General features: G+C 42.7%; 2 non-coding genes across 2 annotated transcripts; both read right to left on the reverse strand.

Annotated features, from left to right (window-relative positions):
* Positions 1-10,078: 10,078 nt before the first annotated feature.
* LOC142485657 (U1 spliceosomal RNA) lies at positions 10,079-10,238 on the reverse strand. Its single transcript, XR_012798668.1, has one exon. It is a non-coding gene; the product is annotated as a U1 spliceosomal RNA (small nuclear RNA).
* A 4,643-nt stretch (positions 10,239-14,881) lies between these two features.
* On the reverse strand, positions 14,882-15,041 carry LOC142485658 (U1 spliceosomal RNA). Its single transcript, XR_012798669.1, has one exon. It is a non-coding gene; the product is annotated as a U1 spliceosomal RNA (small nuclear RNA).
* Between the last annotated feature and the right edge of the window lie 444 nt (positions 15,042-15,485).

The raw sequence follows: 15,485 nt of genomic DNA on the forward strand, positions 1-15,485 counted from the left end.
TCCGTAGAGTCGCTTGTAATGAACTTTGTTATTATTGAGGATAGAGTCTATGATATTGGCCGACTAGCAAGTCTACAGTTATTGATTTAAAAAGTTAACTAGGTGCCATTCCATGTGAACATTTACAGCTGATTTGTGATAGCTCAATAACAGAGCAGAACCAGCTAGGCGCCATCTTTTCTACATGTATATACTGTAAACCCCTAGACTGATCATTTACACCATTTATAAGTGGAGTTGGTAAGGATACCTCTCTATTTATGAGACAAAGGCTTGGACATTACTGTAGTGTTTTTGATTTAAACAAACAGGGCCAAAAATCTACTGTTGGGATTGTTTTTTGGAGCCCCAGATTTGGTCTTTGGACTTGTTTTTGTCATAGTTTATAGACTGCTTGTTCACTGGATTGATTGTACTTAATATGTCATACCAAAATATTACACAACATATGAATTTATAGTCACAAATACATTTTGCGAGAGTGTACGCAACAGCTCTACTCTGGGGGCCATGATGTTCACTTTTAAATGTCACATCTTCTTTAATATACACTAATGCAACATAGAGCGCTCCCAGGTGGTATCGAATTGGTCTAACTGCATCAATACGAGGCTCCCAACATGTTTCACAGACTCTCTTTAGTGTTAAATTGGGTAAGGATTTTAAAAGAATGATTTATCTGTTGGTGGACCTGGGGAAGAAATTATACAACGGTTGAATTAAGCCCAAAAATTAAATGGCACCTATATTGGGTTTGGCAGTGTTGTTAACCACTAGGTTCAAATAATGAGAACTACATGGTACATAAAACGCACATGGGTTCATGTTCAACATGTCTTTGAACTCCATTATGCTTTCCCCGCATATTTGCAGCATTGTCATAGCTTTGGCCCTGCATATTTTCTACATTTATATTGAGATCCAATAGTTCCTTTATTATCCAATCACTTAAGATGATGTCATTTCTGCCAAAAAATAAAATGGAAGCCATCACATGGTACATCCACCAATTAGATTGGTGGATATATCATTTGTCAGTCAAATGTGATGTCACAGGCCTTATATAAGGTCTGTCATGTCTTATTTGACCCTAAGAAGCCGTCTGATCAACATCTCCCGGACCTGTGAAGAAGAAAAAACTACTCACCCGGGCCCACTCTTCCAGCAACTGAGGATCATGGACCCACCCTCCCCATGGCTTTCTTTCACCCCCCCTCCCCATGTCTCTTTCATCCCCCCATGTCTCTCTATCGCCTCCCTCCCCATGTCTCTTTCACCCCTCTCCCCATGTCTCTTTTTCACGCCCCACCCCATGGCTCTCTTTCACCCCCCTCTCTATGTCTCTTGCACCCCCTCCCCGTGTTTCTCTATCATCCCCCCCCTCCAAATGTCTCTCTATCACCCCCCCTCTAAATGTCTCTCGATCACCTCCCCATGTCTCTTTCACCCTCCCCTCCCAATGTCTCTTCACCCCTGCTCCCATGTCTCTTCACCCCTGCTCCCCATGTCTCTTTACCCCTGTTCCCATGTCTCTTCACCGCCGCTCCCCATGACTCTTTCACCCACTCCCCATGTCTCTTTCACCCACTCCCCATGTCTCTTTCACCCCTCCCCATGTCTCTCTTTTAAACCCATTCCCATGTCTCTATATCACCCCCTACCTATGTCTCTCTTTCACCCTCCTCCCCTCGCCATGTCTCTTTCACCCCCCTCCCCTCACCATGTCTCTCCTTCACCCCCCTCCCCTCGCCATGACTCTCACCCCTCCACCTTCCTTCCACATGTCATAAACTCACACACACACTCACACTTAACAATTCTTGGTATATCTATAGAGGGTATTACTGTGCATCTGTATTATTTTTTAGTATAATGCTACTAGTAGTAGTACTTTTTTTTAAACAACTCTGAATTAAAATTTTAATGTATCATAATGTAACAATCATTTTTTGTTTCTATAGCAACCATTTACAAAGTCACATCCCCTTCCTATTTTGAAACAGGCTCTGGCAACCCCCCCCCCCTTTTTTTGAACACTGCCCTCTCCCTAGCTGTGCAAAACTCAATTGTATCCAGTGACTGCCTGGTCACATGATCACCCCAGAGAACTTTGCATTTTTGGTCCTCTTCTGCTGCACTGGCAACCATTTAGTCAACCCCCGAGCCGAATCTTCACCGATCAATCGCAACTTAGCTAATTACTTATCAATGCGTGGATTGTATTGATGCACATATCAAAGGGATTTTTTTTTTTTAAACGACAGCTTGGACTGCTGCTTTAAAGGTGGGCAGAGTAAGTTTGGAAACGGGGAGGAGTCACAGACCTCCAAACAATTTAAATCTGCGCACACAAACCCATGTAAACTCAACCCCAGACCCACCTCACCATATATATTTGTCTTAAGGAGTGCTACTGGGTATGTGACATTGTACAGTATAAACACAAGGAAGAGAAGCCCAATGCAACATGATCCTCCGCCGACTTAAATTTAACATGTCAAAAACAGAACTCCTTATATTTCATGCCAAACCTGGCCCTACTACCACCTTCCACATTACTGTTGGAAGAACTACTATACATGCAGTAGCCCAAGCACGCTGCCCTGGGGGTCACAGACTCCTCTCTCACATTCAAAAGGTAGCTAAACCTGTCGTTTTTTCTTCCGCAAGATACGCCCTTCCACTGTTGTTCGACAGCTAAAACTCTGACACAGACCCTCATTCTCTACCATCTCAAATACTGGAACCTTCTGCTGTCCGGTCTTACTGCCTCTCACCTGTCTCCCCTACAATCTATCCTAAACGCTGCTGCCAGAATCACTCTACTCTTTCCTAAATCTGTCTCAGCGTCTCCCCTGCTGAAATCCCTCTCCTGGCTTCCTATCAAATCCCGTATCTCACACTCAATTCTCCTCCTCACTTTTAAAGCTTTACACTCTTCTGCCCCTCCTTACAGCTCAGCTCTAATTTCTCGCTATGCACCATCCCGACTCTTGCGATCCGCCCAATGATGTCTTCTATCTACCCCTTTTGTATCTAAAGCCCTCTCTCGCCTTAAACCTTTCTCACTGACTGCCCTCACCTCTGGAGTGCCCTTCCCATCAATACCCGACTAGCACCTTCTCTATCCACCTTTAAGACCCACATTCTAACACATCTGCTTAAAGAAGCATGTGAGTAGCTCCGAGGCTGATACTATAGACCGCATACAAAAAGCTTGGCCCATTGCAGACGCACTTACCAGAACGCCGTCCTACTGTCTCTGTATGTTCTACCTACCAATTAGATTGTAAGCTCTTCAGAGCAGGGACTCCTTTTCCTAAATGTTACTTTTATGTCTGAAGCACTTATTCCCATGATCTGTTATTTGTATTATTTATATGATTGTCACGTGTATTACTGCGGTGAAGCGCTTTCTACATAAATGGCGCTATATAAATAAAGACATACAGTACATACATACATACAACATACAACATGACAAAGCATATAGTTAAATATTTATCTGTTTCTCTCTCATAAGTGGGGTCCGACTTACTTATCTCTCTCTCTCTCTCTCTCTCTCTCTCTCTCTCTCTCTCTCTCTCTCTCTCTCTCTCTCTCTCTCTCTCTCTCTCTCTCTCTCTCTCTCTCTCTCTCTCTCTCTCTCTCTCTCTCTCGTATCATCAAGAGGGTAATCTAAAGTTAATTTGCAGAATTTCAATAACCCTTGGCATTTGTAAATAGTTTCTTTAGTAAATAAAGAGTTCAATTGAAAATAGATACATTTTATTGAAGAGTTTTAAATATATTCTTAGTAAAATATGTTACAAACTGACTTATAAATATAAATCTTATTTACAGATAGTCACAGAGCTTGGCATCAGTTACAGATTAGTCAGGGTTTTTTTTTGTTTTTTTAGGGCTTAAGTATCTCATGGGGGAAATAAGTCTGGATGGTGGGTATCCGTAACGTTTAGAGATGTTATGATCCTTCTGCCTCTGAACAAAGCACTGTAGCCTCCCCTTGGAGGTATGTTGACAGGCTTACTCCCTCTCCAGTTGTGATTTCCTTTTCATAGCCTCTCTCTCCTCTCTCTGTTCTGGTGGAATAGGTATGGAAACCTCAAGCTCTTGGAGAGGCTGTTGACAGAAGGATGGAGTGAAGTTGTCCACTCTGCTGGGTACATTGATAGGAAGCTGCAGGTTAGAAAGCTGGTGCTTCTGGTTGAAAGGAGCTTGAATGGGGATAGTGGTTTGGCTGACCTTTTTAATGCATGTCACTGCAGCTTTCCGTTCTATGGATATCACTGGGAAGTGTTTGGGATTCTCTATAACTGAAGCTTTGTTTTCCCCACGTTGTTTGATTTCACTGGTTTTAATGCCAGGAGCTGGAATGGGGATAGTGGTTTGGCTCACCTTTTCAATGCATCTTACTGCAGCTTCCTGTTCTATGGATATCACTGGGAAGTGTTTGGGATTCTCTATAACTGAAGCTTTGTTTTCCCCATGTTGTTTGATTTCACTGGTTTTAATGTCAGGTCTTGTGTACTCATGTATTTTAAATAGCCTAGGCCTGGCATTAATACCGACACCTTTAATTCCAGAAATACTGTCCTGTTTTTTGGCCATGAACCTTTTAATCGCATCAGTAAGAGACCACTGAACATGAGAAGCAGAAGTCTGGCTTTGGCGTCCTTGCATTGGTCCAAGCTTATTTTCAAGTGTAATGGATTCTGCGGGTGCCCCTGGACCTGTGGGACCTGCTTTTTTACCCAATGGGTGAAATACTTGAACAGAGTTAATCATTTGGAGGCTGAGGTTGCTGTGATGGGCTTTCACCTTTCCTTGTTCAGAAGGTTCCAATGACTTCTTGCCCTTCCCAAGAACTTCTGAATTCACTCCAGGCTGATTAGCACTTCTTCTTTTGAGAGCTTTGGGGTTATTATCAGTACCACAAGCCAGCGCTTGCTCAAAACTGAAAACGCTGGTCTGGTTCTTTGTTTTCTTCACTAGCTGCTTAATATTGCTGTTCTGTTTACGTTTGATCCCCATCTCTTGAGGTGTCTTCCGCTCAGGACTATGAGTAACTGCAGGAGACTTTGCATCTTTACATTTGATCCCCATCTCCTGAGGTGTCTTCCGCTCAGGACTATGAGTAACAGCAGGTGTTTTTGCATATTTACGTTTGATCCCGATCTCCTGAGGTGTCTTCCGCTCAGGACAATGAGTAACTGCAGGAGTCTTTGCATTTTTAAGTTTGATCCCCATCTCCTGAGGTGTCTTCCGCTCAGGACTATGAGTAACTGCAGGAGTTTTTGCATATTTACGTTTGATCCCCATCTCCTGAGGTGTCTTCCGCTCAGGACTATGAGTAACTGCAGGAGTCTTTGCATTTTTACGTTTGATCCCGATCTCCTGAGTTTTCTTCAGTTTAGGATTAATATGAGTAACAGCAGGTGTCTTTGCATCCATTGTACCTTCGCGGCTTTGCTGCATCTTTTCAGATACCTTATTGGAAATGTGGGCACCTGAGAGACAAACACGTTTCATCTTTTTTAACAGAACAGCCTCGTCACCAGATTGTGGGCCATGGGGTGACTTCCCTGGTATAGGAGCAGAAGAATGATTTACTGGCTTTGACATTGGTTTTACCTTCTTTTGCAGTGCAGTTTGAGGGACTTGATCCTTTGCAGCTGAATAAAGGATCTTTTTCTTCTTTGTTTCCACTTTGGAGCACTTTGGTACCCCCTCAGACTTTGACGGACACTCAGTCTTCACTGAACTCAGCACGTTATTACGAACCTTCTGAGCAATATGTGAGGGGGCCTTCACCTCTGAAGATCTCTTCGCCATATCTTTTAACCCACCCCTTTTCCACACTGGCACATATAACTCTTTGTTGCTTTGCACATCAATATGTAACTTTGAGAGGTGGCTCAGCTTCCGAGCTGGTTGAGTTGGGTACATTAGAGGTGGTTCACTTTTTTCATTAGCAGCAAGCTGAACTGCTCCTTGTGTAATTAAACTGGCCTGGGAAATATGTTGGGCTCCAAGCGAGGTCTGACACACTGTAACAAAATCAAAAAGGAGAAATAATCAATTATCATAAATACCAACACATTGTACATAATAACACAAAGGAAGAAAAGCAAACACATGCTTAATCCCTTCAGTATTGGCGAGGACTACATACTGTAGAGTTCTATATATTTGTAACACTACAGTGGCGAATGACCGTAATTAAAGATCTTTATAACAGGTAATGGTATCGGTCAAGGAGAAGATTTTGAACAATGATTAGTAAAGATTCTCCATATCTCACCTTGTAAGGTCTGCATTCCTCTAAGGGGTATGAATGGTGGCTGCTGAAGTTGTGCATACTGGGTGGCCATTATACAAGGCCCTATTGTAGCACGTCTTTCCAAATGTGTGTTGGGACGGAAAGTAACAGGCTGCGTTGTGGCTTCTCCCCTAACCTGTCCTGCAAATCCTGTGTATCCTCCTGTAGCAGTGTGGTAGAATCCTCCGTTCATGTCCGATACACGAGGGTAAGCGCGTGTTGCCTGTGGGATCTGCTGTAGATACATTGGTGTTCCTGCAGACCCTTGTTGCAAAATCATGCCTTGGGCCCCATGTCTGTAGACTTCTGTATTCCTCCCTACTGGGTGGAAGCTGTTGCTCCATGAAGGGTAAGCAGCGGTGACTGCAGGAGCACTGCAGGTCGGTGGAGGGTTCACAGCAGAGGAATTTAAAAACTGATCTGTAAGGAAGAAAGGTAAAAGTGAAGGGCCAGAAAAGCACAATCAAGGCACATTTCTTTAACACACGGGGACTCAACTCCAGTCATCAAACCCCCCACAATAGGTCAACTTTTCAGGATATTCCAGCTTTAGCACAGGTGGCCCAATCACTCAATCAGCCTCTGATTGAGTCACCTGTGCTGAAGCAGGGACTGATTGAGCGAGCTGTGCTGAAGCAGGGACGGATTGAGCCACCTCCGCTGAAGCTGGGATATCCTGAAAGCCTGACTTTGGGGGGTTAGGACTGCTTTAACAGACCTGCTAAAAGATATTCTTGATATCAAATACATATGAAATACATAGAGATGCTCACTTGGCTTGGTATTTTTATTTTGCCTTTAAAATATTTGGGGTTTTGGTTCTGGTTTTGAATAAAGTTTTTGGTGGTCTTTGTTTTGTTATGAATAGCAAGCACTAACAGGGATAATGGCTTGCTGGGAAAACACATTTATTTGATTATCAATGTTACATACCACTACTCTGATCAATAGTGGTCAGAAGTTTCAATATTTAAATACATTTTTAAGCAAGCTCCATGATTGCCTTCTATAGCATTGCTATGTATTGAAACACCAGAGCACCCGTACATTTTAGCTCAATATATGGGGTTTAATCTATAAATATATATATAGATATATATTTATACATATACATATACATATATGATGTGTTGGGATGTAACACAGACAGAAAACTATTTCTAGGTAGTTTTCAACACAAAGTGGCAACTGGCATATAAAACTTGTGCAGTCCATCACCTGCTTTCATGTCCACCTATGAACACAATGACAAATATAGATGTACCATAGCTTTCGGAACTGGATCTTTAAAAATAAAAATAAAAACATAAAAATTGCCTGTTCCTACTGTAGTATTTTGTGGTAATATTATGGTGTGGTATTCTGAGACGTCTGGTATATTGAGGTATCTGGAGGAGCACTCAGGTCAGCTATATCTGTAAATCAAGTGGCAGATTCTGCCCTCGTTTTGTGGCTTTGTCTTTTTTGGGGCCTTTGTATTACTGTAGAGTAGTGGTTTCCAACCTTTTTTTGGTTAAGGAACCATATGTGAAATTCTGAGGGTCCCCAACCCTCTCTAACAACGAGTCTAAGATGAGATGCATTGTAATGTACCCCAACCCTATCTAATAGTGCGTCTGAGATCAGATGAAGTGTGAGGAACCCCAATCCTCTCTAATAGCGCTTCTGAGATCAGATGCATTGTAAGGAGCCCCAACCCTCTCTAATAGCGCGTCTGAGATCAGATGCATTGTAAGGAACCCCAACCCTCTCCAATAGCGCGTTTGAGATAAGATGCATTGTACTGTAAATTCTTCTGTATTAAGTACAATTTTAAAATGACCTAAAAATTACAGCGAACCCTTTAGGGATGCCCGGGGAATCCTAGGGTTCCTAGGATCCGTGGTTGAAAAACACAGCTGTAGACAATAATTTAAGGATATGGCTGAAAGTAGTCGAACATTACACCCCACGGTGTAGAATTGGTCCAATAGTTATTGACCTAAACTTAGGGCAAGGAAAAAGCATGCCTTATACATAACTAATCCTACTGTATACACTAAGGTTCCTGTGTCTTTTTTTACTATCCCATAGATCCCATAGACGTTTGCCGCTTTGACATTTATGTATACAGTACATGTGTTCTTTTCTATACATTACTGTTCAAATCATTTAAGATTTTGAATTACAAGCCAGATATAAAAGTAAATACAATAAAACAAATATGTGTGTATGTATCTATAATAAATCAGTTTTGACATTTATAAAAAAAAATATTATCCAATTAAGGCCAGGTACCTAACCCCCCTGGGTGTTGTCTACCTCCGTCCCTCCCCCCCGCCCCCCACCCCATCCGTCTTCTTTCTCCCATCCATTGATAGGAGTCATGTTATCTGTTCTGTACCCCATAAAACATTGTGAAAGTAAACAGTTCAGAAATATAGATATTATCCATTTCTTTTTGGGTATGTAAAGGTCACGTTGCTTCCTACCTGCCATGATACAGAGTTAAGGTGGAGATAATTAGTCTCTCTGTACAGCGCCACTCTTTTCCTATCTCTGAGATGTCCACAAAACTAACGGTTTCCTTCGGGAACTAATTCAAGTCACGCACAAACAAGTTTACATTTGTGTATTTATCTCAGTCTCTAAGGCGATTCCATGATGTCATTACAGAACACGGCTGCTGGCATCTCCTAGGAGGCTCAATGATACTGTCTCGTGATGTCATAATAGAGAAATCAGTTACTTTGACATTTAATTTCAAGGGGTTGAGAAGTGGTTAACTACAGTAGAGTAGCAGTCATAAAAATCACAGCTGCTGTGATACATTGTATTACGTACATTGGGTGACACAAGTACACATATGGACAGTGCCACTGACAGCAGTGGGATCAACATACTGTATCACTGGGTTCAAATGCATTGACTTCATGGCAAGATAAAGTATCATCCCCTTATGTCTGTCACATGTAAAATGCTGAGAAGTTACTGTGTATGTCAAACAGAATAAATAACACCACCTGCACGGATACAATCAGTCATTTGTCAGCTCCTACTAAGGCCAGGCTCAGTATTTCTCCTTTTTAAACACATTTGAAGCTCTCTCTCTGTGGTCTATGTATCAAGGCAATTTTGGAGCAAAACCCTGCACTTACTGTATTTACTGTATCTAAGCCTTTTGCTCCAAATTGTGCCCCATCTTCCTCAGCTTGTACATTGGGGAGAGTCAGTAGGAGGAGTTGGGGGGGAGTTACATGGTGCACAGATTATAATGAGATGTATCACATTCTGCATCTGTCCCAGCATGCACCATGGGGAGAGTCAGTAGGAGGAGTTGGGGAGGAGTTACATGGTGCACAGATTATAATGAGATGTATCACATTCTGCATCTGTCCCAGCTTGCACCTTGGGGAGAGTCAGTAGGAGGAGTTGGGGTGAGTTACATGGTGCACAGATTATAATGAGATGTATCACAGTCTGCGTCTCTGCCCCAGCATGCACCTTGGGGAGAGTCAGTAGGAGGAGTTGGGGGAGTTACATGGTGCACAGATTCTTTTGAGATGTATCACAACTTGCATATCTCTGATACTTTTTTTTTTTAACCTTTTATTTGCCCCCCAAAAATCCTCCATATCTGAAGTGCCATAAGTCTAACATTGACCAGGCCCAAAGCCCAAGCAGTGGCAATTGCAGCTTGTCTGAACAAACACCTGTGCTGTGGGTGGTGGTTGTTGTTGTTGATTTTTGTTTCTGTTTTTTCTAACAGTCCAAAAACAGGGGAGAGCGCGCACGCAGTCCCCCACTACCAGAAATTGTGCAGTCGAGTTTCCCGCATGTGGGGAAATCGCAGAGGTCAGCTAGCTCCAAGTGCAATGAGCAAGCCTCACCCTGGGAGAGCCACCTGCAGGATCGTGGCTTTTTTTTTTTTTTTTTTTAAAGGTTTTTATTTCCACAGAAATAACTGTTACAACATTGGGTATTCCCAAGCATAAACGCAATAAAACATATATATCTTCAAACTCACAAATAACCCCCACCCAATCTTAAAGTTCTGAAATAAACTTTACATTCATCTATCCCAACGTAAATTCTCTTATATCTCTCTAAACATCCGGGTATGCCTTCCACGGTCTAGCTCCCAATACTATTTCATACGCTTTCATCGCCTTTTCCATATCCCTTACTGCCTCTGGCTTATCTCCCGGTTTTACTTTTGCTAACGCCCTTGTTAAAACCCCATGTCCTGTTAAGCTCGCATTATATCGTCTTTTCCTTTCCAATTCCTTTTTCTCCCCTTGTTGTTTCTTTTTACTTTCCTTTTCTCCTGCTGATATTTTCCCTCCTTCACTCTCACTCCTGCTTGCTCCACTCACCATCCGTTTTGGTGCCTCTAACCCCCTTGCCTCTTGCTTACTTGATTCACATCCACTGCTACTAACAACTTCTATCCCTCCCACCTTTTCTTTTTTCTTTTCTAGTCTTTGCTCTCTACTTCCTCCACTTTCAGACGAGGAGATTTCTCCCCAATCACTCCCACTGCTCCCATCTATTACAGGTGCAATTCCCAGAGATTTTGTCCCTACAACACCTGGGTTTCCCTTAACTTCACTACCCTCATTCTCCCTTTTCACTGGCATACTACTTTCCGGGGTCTCCTCCACCACTGTCACCTCTGCCGAGCTCACCAGGGTCACCTCTGGGGACCTTACCCGCTTTTCTACTTCCTTCTCCTCCCGAATATCCTCCTCCTTACTAATTTCCTCCTCACTAATATCCTCAATTTCACCCAATATAAACTTCCCCTCTTCTCCTTCGATTGGGACTGCTCTGCCCTCCTTTATCTCCACCAACTGTATATGCTCTTTTTTCAATTCCTCGTATTCCCCTTTTGTAATGTTTTTCCTATGATGCATTAGTTTGTCTAGCCTCTCTATTATTTGCTGTTCTGTACTCCCTACATGTTGTTTTCTAAAAATTCTTGTCCAAAACTTTACCTCCCCTACTGCCTTCTCAAACTCTAGCATTTTCTCCTGTAAAGTACTCTTACTTGGTACTTCTTCTGCCTGTTCCCCACATACCCTCTCAACCTTCTCCCTGGGTCCTCCTCTACTTTCCTCCTCTCTATCTTGGTTACCCTCTTTTCTTTGCTGATTTTTCCGTTTTTGTGATTTATTTTCTCCTACTTCCATTTCCTCCACCTCCTCTTGGGAAATCTCCCCCTTTCCTTGTACATCTTGTATTTCCATACTTTCTGCCCAACTAGGACTCCCCACCACCAGGGTTTCTACTTCTACTCCCCCTGTCTCTTTCTTACCCTGTACATCTTCAACCTCCATACTTTTTTTCAAAACCTGCCCACACCCTCCCCCCTCTTCCTTCCCCCAATAAAGTTCTGAGCAACAGCATCCAAAAACAAATCTTCCTCCTTTTTTTCCTGAGCGTCTCTCTCTCTACTTGACAAAGAAACCGCCTCCACCTGTACCACACCCACCCCCTCCCGGGTCCCCTCATCCGTTCCTGGAAAATCTTCAGACATCCTCATCTCTGTGGCCTGCGCATAAGTCCGCTTTTTACATTGTCTCGCCAAATGTCCACTTTCACCACAGAGGTCACATCTTTTGGGGTCTTTGCAATTAAAGGCCGTGTGTCCTTCTTTGCCACAATTGCGACAAACAAAACCATCTCTCTCACAATATTCCTTCGTGTGACCAAAACGATAACATTTCCTACAAAATATAGGCTGGCCTGGGTAGCTCAAAAATCCTCTGTTACCACCGATACTGAAGCTTCCAGGGGGGTGAAGAACTCCCCCTATACACGATGGGTCCGGTTTGAAACGGACCCAGTACCTCCTCTTTCCGTTAAACATCCCGTATAGGTTCTGTACCTCCACTCCACCTTTCACCGAGGTGCAGTACCTGCTCAGAAAGCACTCGATATCCTTCTTCTCCACGTACGGGTTATAAAGATGTATCACCAAAGGCTTTTCTTCCAGCGTGAAACTTGGGCTCACAGTAATCCCTCGTAAACACTGCAGAGGAGCTTCGACACTTTTTTTTTTAAACTTTTTTATTCAACACCTTTTTTAAATTTACAGACTTTTTGACAACCAAAAAAACACATCATTTTTACAGCCATATGACATTAGCAAGACACAAAACATGCTATATTTCCATTTTCTTCCTCCTTTCTTTCCCCACAGAAAATTACTGTTCACAATCACAATTACACACTCTTTCATCCCATTCTGTCGCCATTCTTCCTTCCCAGCCATCCCTCCCTTCCATACATTTCCGTATGCTTTTCCCCCACGGCACCCGCCGTGGAGGGGAGCACCGGCCCACCTCTTCTCTCCGGTAACTCCACGTAAAGGGACCCAGACTGTACTACTGTACTTCTCACAAAAAGACAAAACTCTTCTTCATTAATATTCTCTTTCCCTTTCCGTAAAAGCAAACGCATTCGCTCACTTCCATTCCCACTCACACAACTCATAACCGGTAAATGTAACTATTTTTAACCTCCTCAAATATCATTCCCAAAAGTAAATCACATTATCTCACGATGTACAATCCCCTTTTGTCTTATGATCTGACAAAAACTTCTTCAACTTCACACAAGTTACATACCCCTCCTCCTCCTTCTCTCTAGTTGACTCTTCTAACACATAACCATCTTATTCCAGCTATTCACTTTCCACAATGCATCACTTTCCATTTTCCCCAACCTTTTCTGATCCAACAAGTAGTACGTATACATTTTACTTAAAATAATCCTAGTACATGCTTTCACATCTAACGTTTCATTATTGAATATCATCATACTTCTCACCATCCACACAACCTCTTTTACACAATTTATTATTTTCCATAATACCCAACCTTTTTCCCCTTTTAACTCACTTAACCCATAAAGCATCATATTAAACTCCAATATATGGATTCCTCCTAAATCTCTAATTAGCTTCGATAGGTTTTTCCACACAGCCCTCACAAAAAAACAGTTCCAAAATAAATGTACTATGTCTTCTACTCCACCACACCCTTCCCTTGGACACCTATCCGACACTGTCATACGTCGTCTCTTTTGGAAAACTCGGACTGGCAGACAATTATGCACAGCCATCCAAGCAATATCTTTGTGAATATTAGATAGACCCTTGAAATCTATGTTCTTCCACATCAGTTTTAGTTGTGACATATTCAGATTTCCGCAGCATTCATAACTGTCTCTCTCCAGAATCACAGCCCTTATTTTCCTATGATCTTCCCATAAGGACTTTTCTACATCCCTTAAATTAAAACCTCTTATGAAATGTTCGATGACCCTATAATTATCTGGGGTCACAAAACAGAGTGGCCTCCTCAAATCTGTTATGTATCTGTCAAACAACATAGATCAAAGACATCCCCTCCCTAGAAGCAAAGCCCCTCCCCCGCCCATCCGACAAGCACCCAGAGAAGCCAAGCTTCGCCGCAAGGTGGTACTTCTTGGTTTTAAAAGGAAGAAGCAATCACTTTGAACACCGCTCAGCTCTGTCATTTCAGCTGGCGGAGAGACAGGGGGACACCATATTTCTGGGGTGGCTTCCTTCATCTTCCCTACCTGCTGGCACTCTCTCTGCTGCTGCTGCTGCTGCTGCATAAAAAGGGAGAGATGCCCAGTCCTGCTGGCAAACTTGCCACTTTGCCCTTTACCAGCATGGCTGCTTACATGGCATTTGCATAAATATAGAAGCAAGCTAACACTGTCTGCTGCTCCCTGGATAGAGATAGATAGATAGATAGATAGATATTGTTTTTTGCACCGCTCAGCAGATAGTTTGCAATCTGTTGGTTTTAAATGCCGCTCTTTGTTACTTTGGAGCCTAGAAACTCTAGAACGTACTGTATACTCCCTTTGTGATATCATAACATGGGGTGGTCTGGCTACAGAGACCCAGACATACCATGTAGAACTAGGGTGGGGAGGGGGTGAAATAAAAACCCCATATCCTGCAAGGAACGGCCATTTAAAAAAAAAAAAAAAAATGAATCCAGATTTGTTTGTAAATGTGCTGCTTTATACAATATTTCAAAAGGCATCAAACATACAATTGTGACTTTGTAATCACCTATACATTGTGTATTGCACTTATCTCAGTATAATAATAGAGAGATTCGTATCTCAAACCAAAAAAAGAAAAGAAAACAATCAGCCAGAGAGGTGGACATTGGAAAGAGAGGGATACATTTTTACTGCTGCTGCTGCTGCTGCTGCAGCGACTCATATTCTACAGTTCTTGGCCCTTTTTGTTTAGAATGTTTTTTTCATGAATTATATGTGTTTCCGTATTTCCCAATCCACCTGAATTTATTCCTAAATGTCTGCGCAGGTGCCTAATTGTCATTTCTCCCTGTTTGAGATGTTGCTACCTGGCTAGTTGGTGGGTGGGTGCTCCTTTTATGCCACAGTTATTGACCGGGCCCAAAGCCCAAGCAGTGGCAATAGCAGCTTGTCTGAACAAACACCTGTGCTGTGGGTGGTGGTGGTTGTTGTTGTTGATTTTTGTTTCTGTTTTTTCTAACAGTCGAAAAACAGGGGAGAGCGCGCACGCAGTCCCCCACTACCAGAAATTGTGCAGTCGAGTTTCCCGCATGTGGGGAAATCGCAGAGGTCAGCTAGCTCCAAGTGCAATGAGCAAGCCTCGACCTGGGAGAGCCACCTGCAGGATCGTGGCTTTTTTTTTTTTTTTTTTTTTAACTTTTTTATTCAACACATTTTTTAAATTTACAGACTTTTTGGCAACCAAAAAAAAACACACCATATTAACAGCCATATGACATTAGCAAACCACAAAAACATGCTATAGTTACATTTTCTTCCTCCTTTCTTTCCCCACAGAAAATTACTGTTCAAAATCACAATTACACACTCTTTCATCCCATTCTGTCGCCATTCTTCCTTCCCAGCCATCCCTCCCTCCCATACATTCCCGTATGCTTTTCCCCCACGGCACCCGCCGCGGAGGGGAGCACCGGCCCACCTCTTCTCTCCGGTAACTCCACGTAAAGGGACCCAGACTGTACTACTGTACTTCTCACAAAAAGACAAAACTCTTCTTCATTAATATTCTCTTTCCCTTTCCGTAAAAGCAAACGGATTCGCTCACTTCCATTCCCACTCACACAACTCATAAACG

This window comes from Ascaphus truei, unplaced genomic scaffold (assembly GCF_040206685.1).
Source record: "Ascaphus truei isolate aAscTru1 unplaced genomic scaffold, aAscTru1.hap1 HAP1_SCAFFOLD_619, whole genome shotgun sequence".
Classification (NCBI taxonomy): domain Eukaryota; kingdom Metazoa; phylum Chordata; class Amphibia; order Anura; family Ascaphidae; genus Ascaphus; species Ascaphus truei.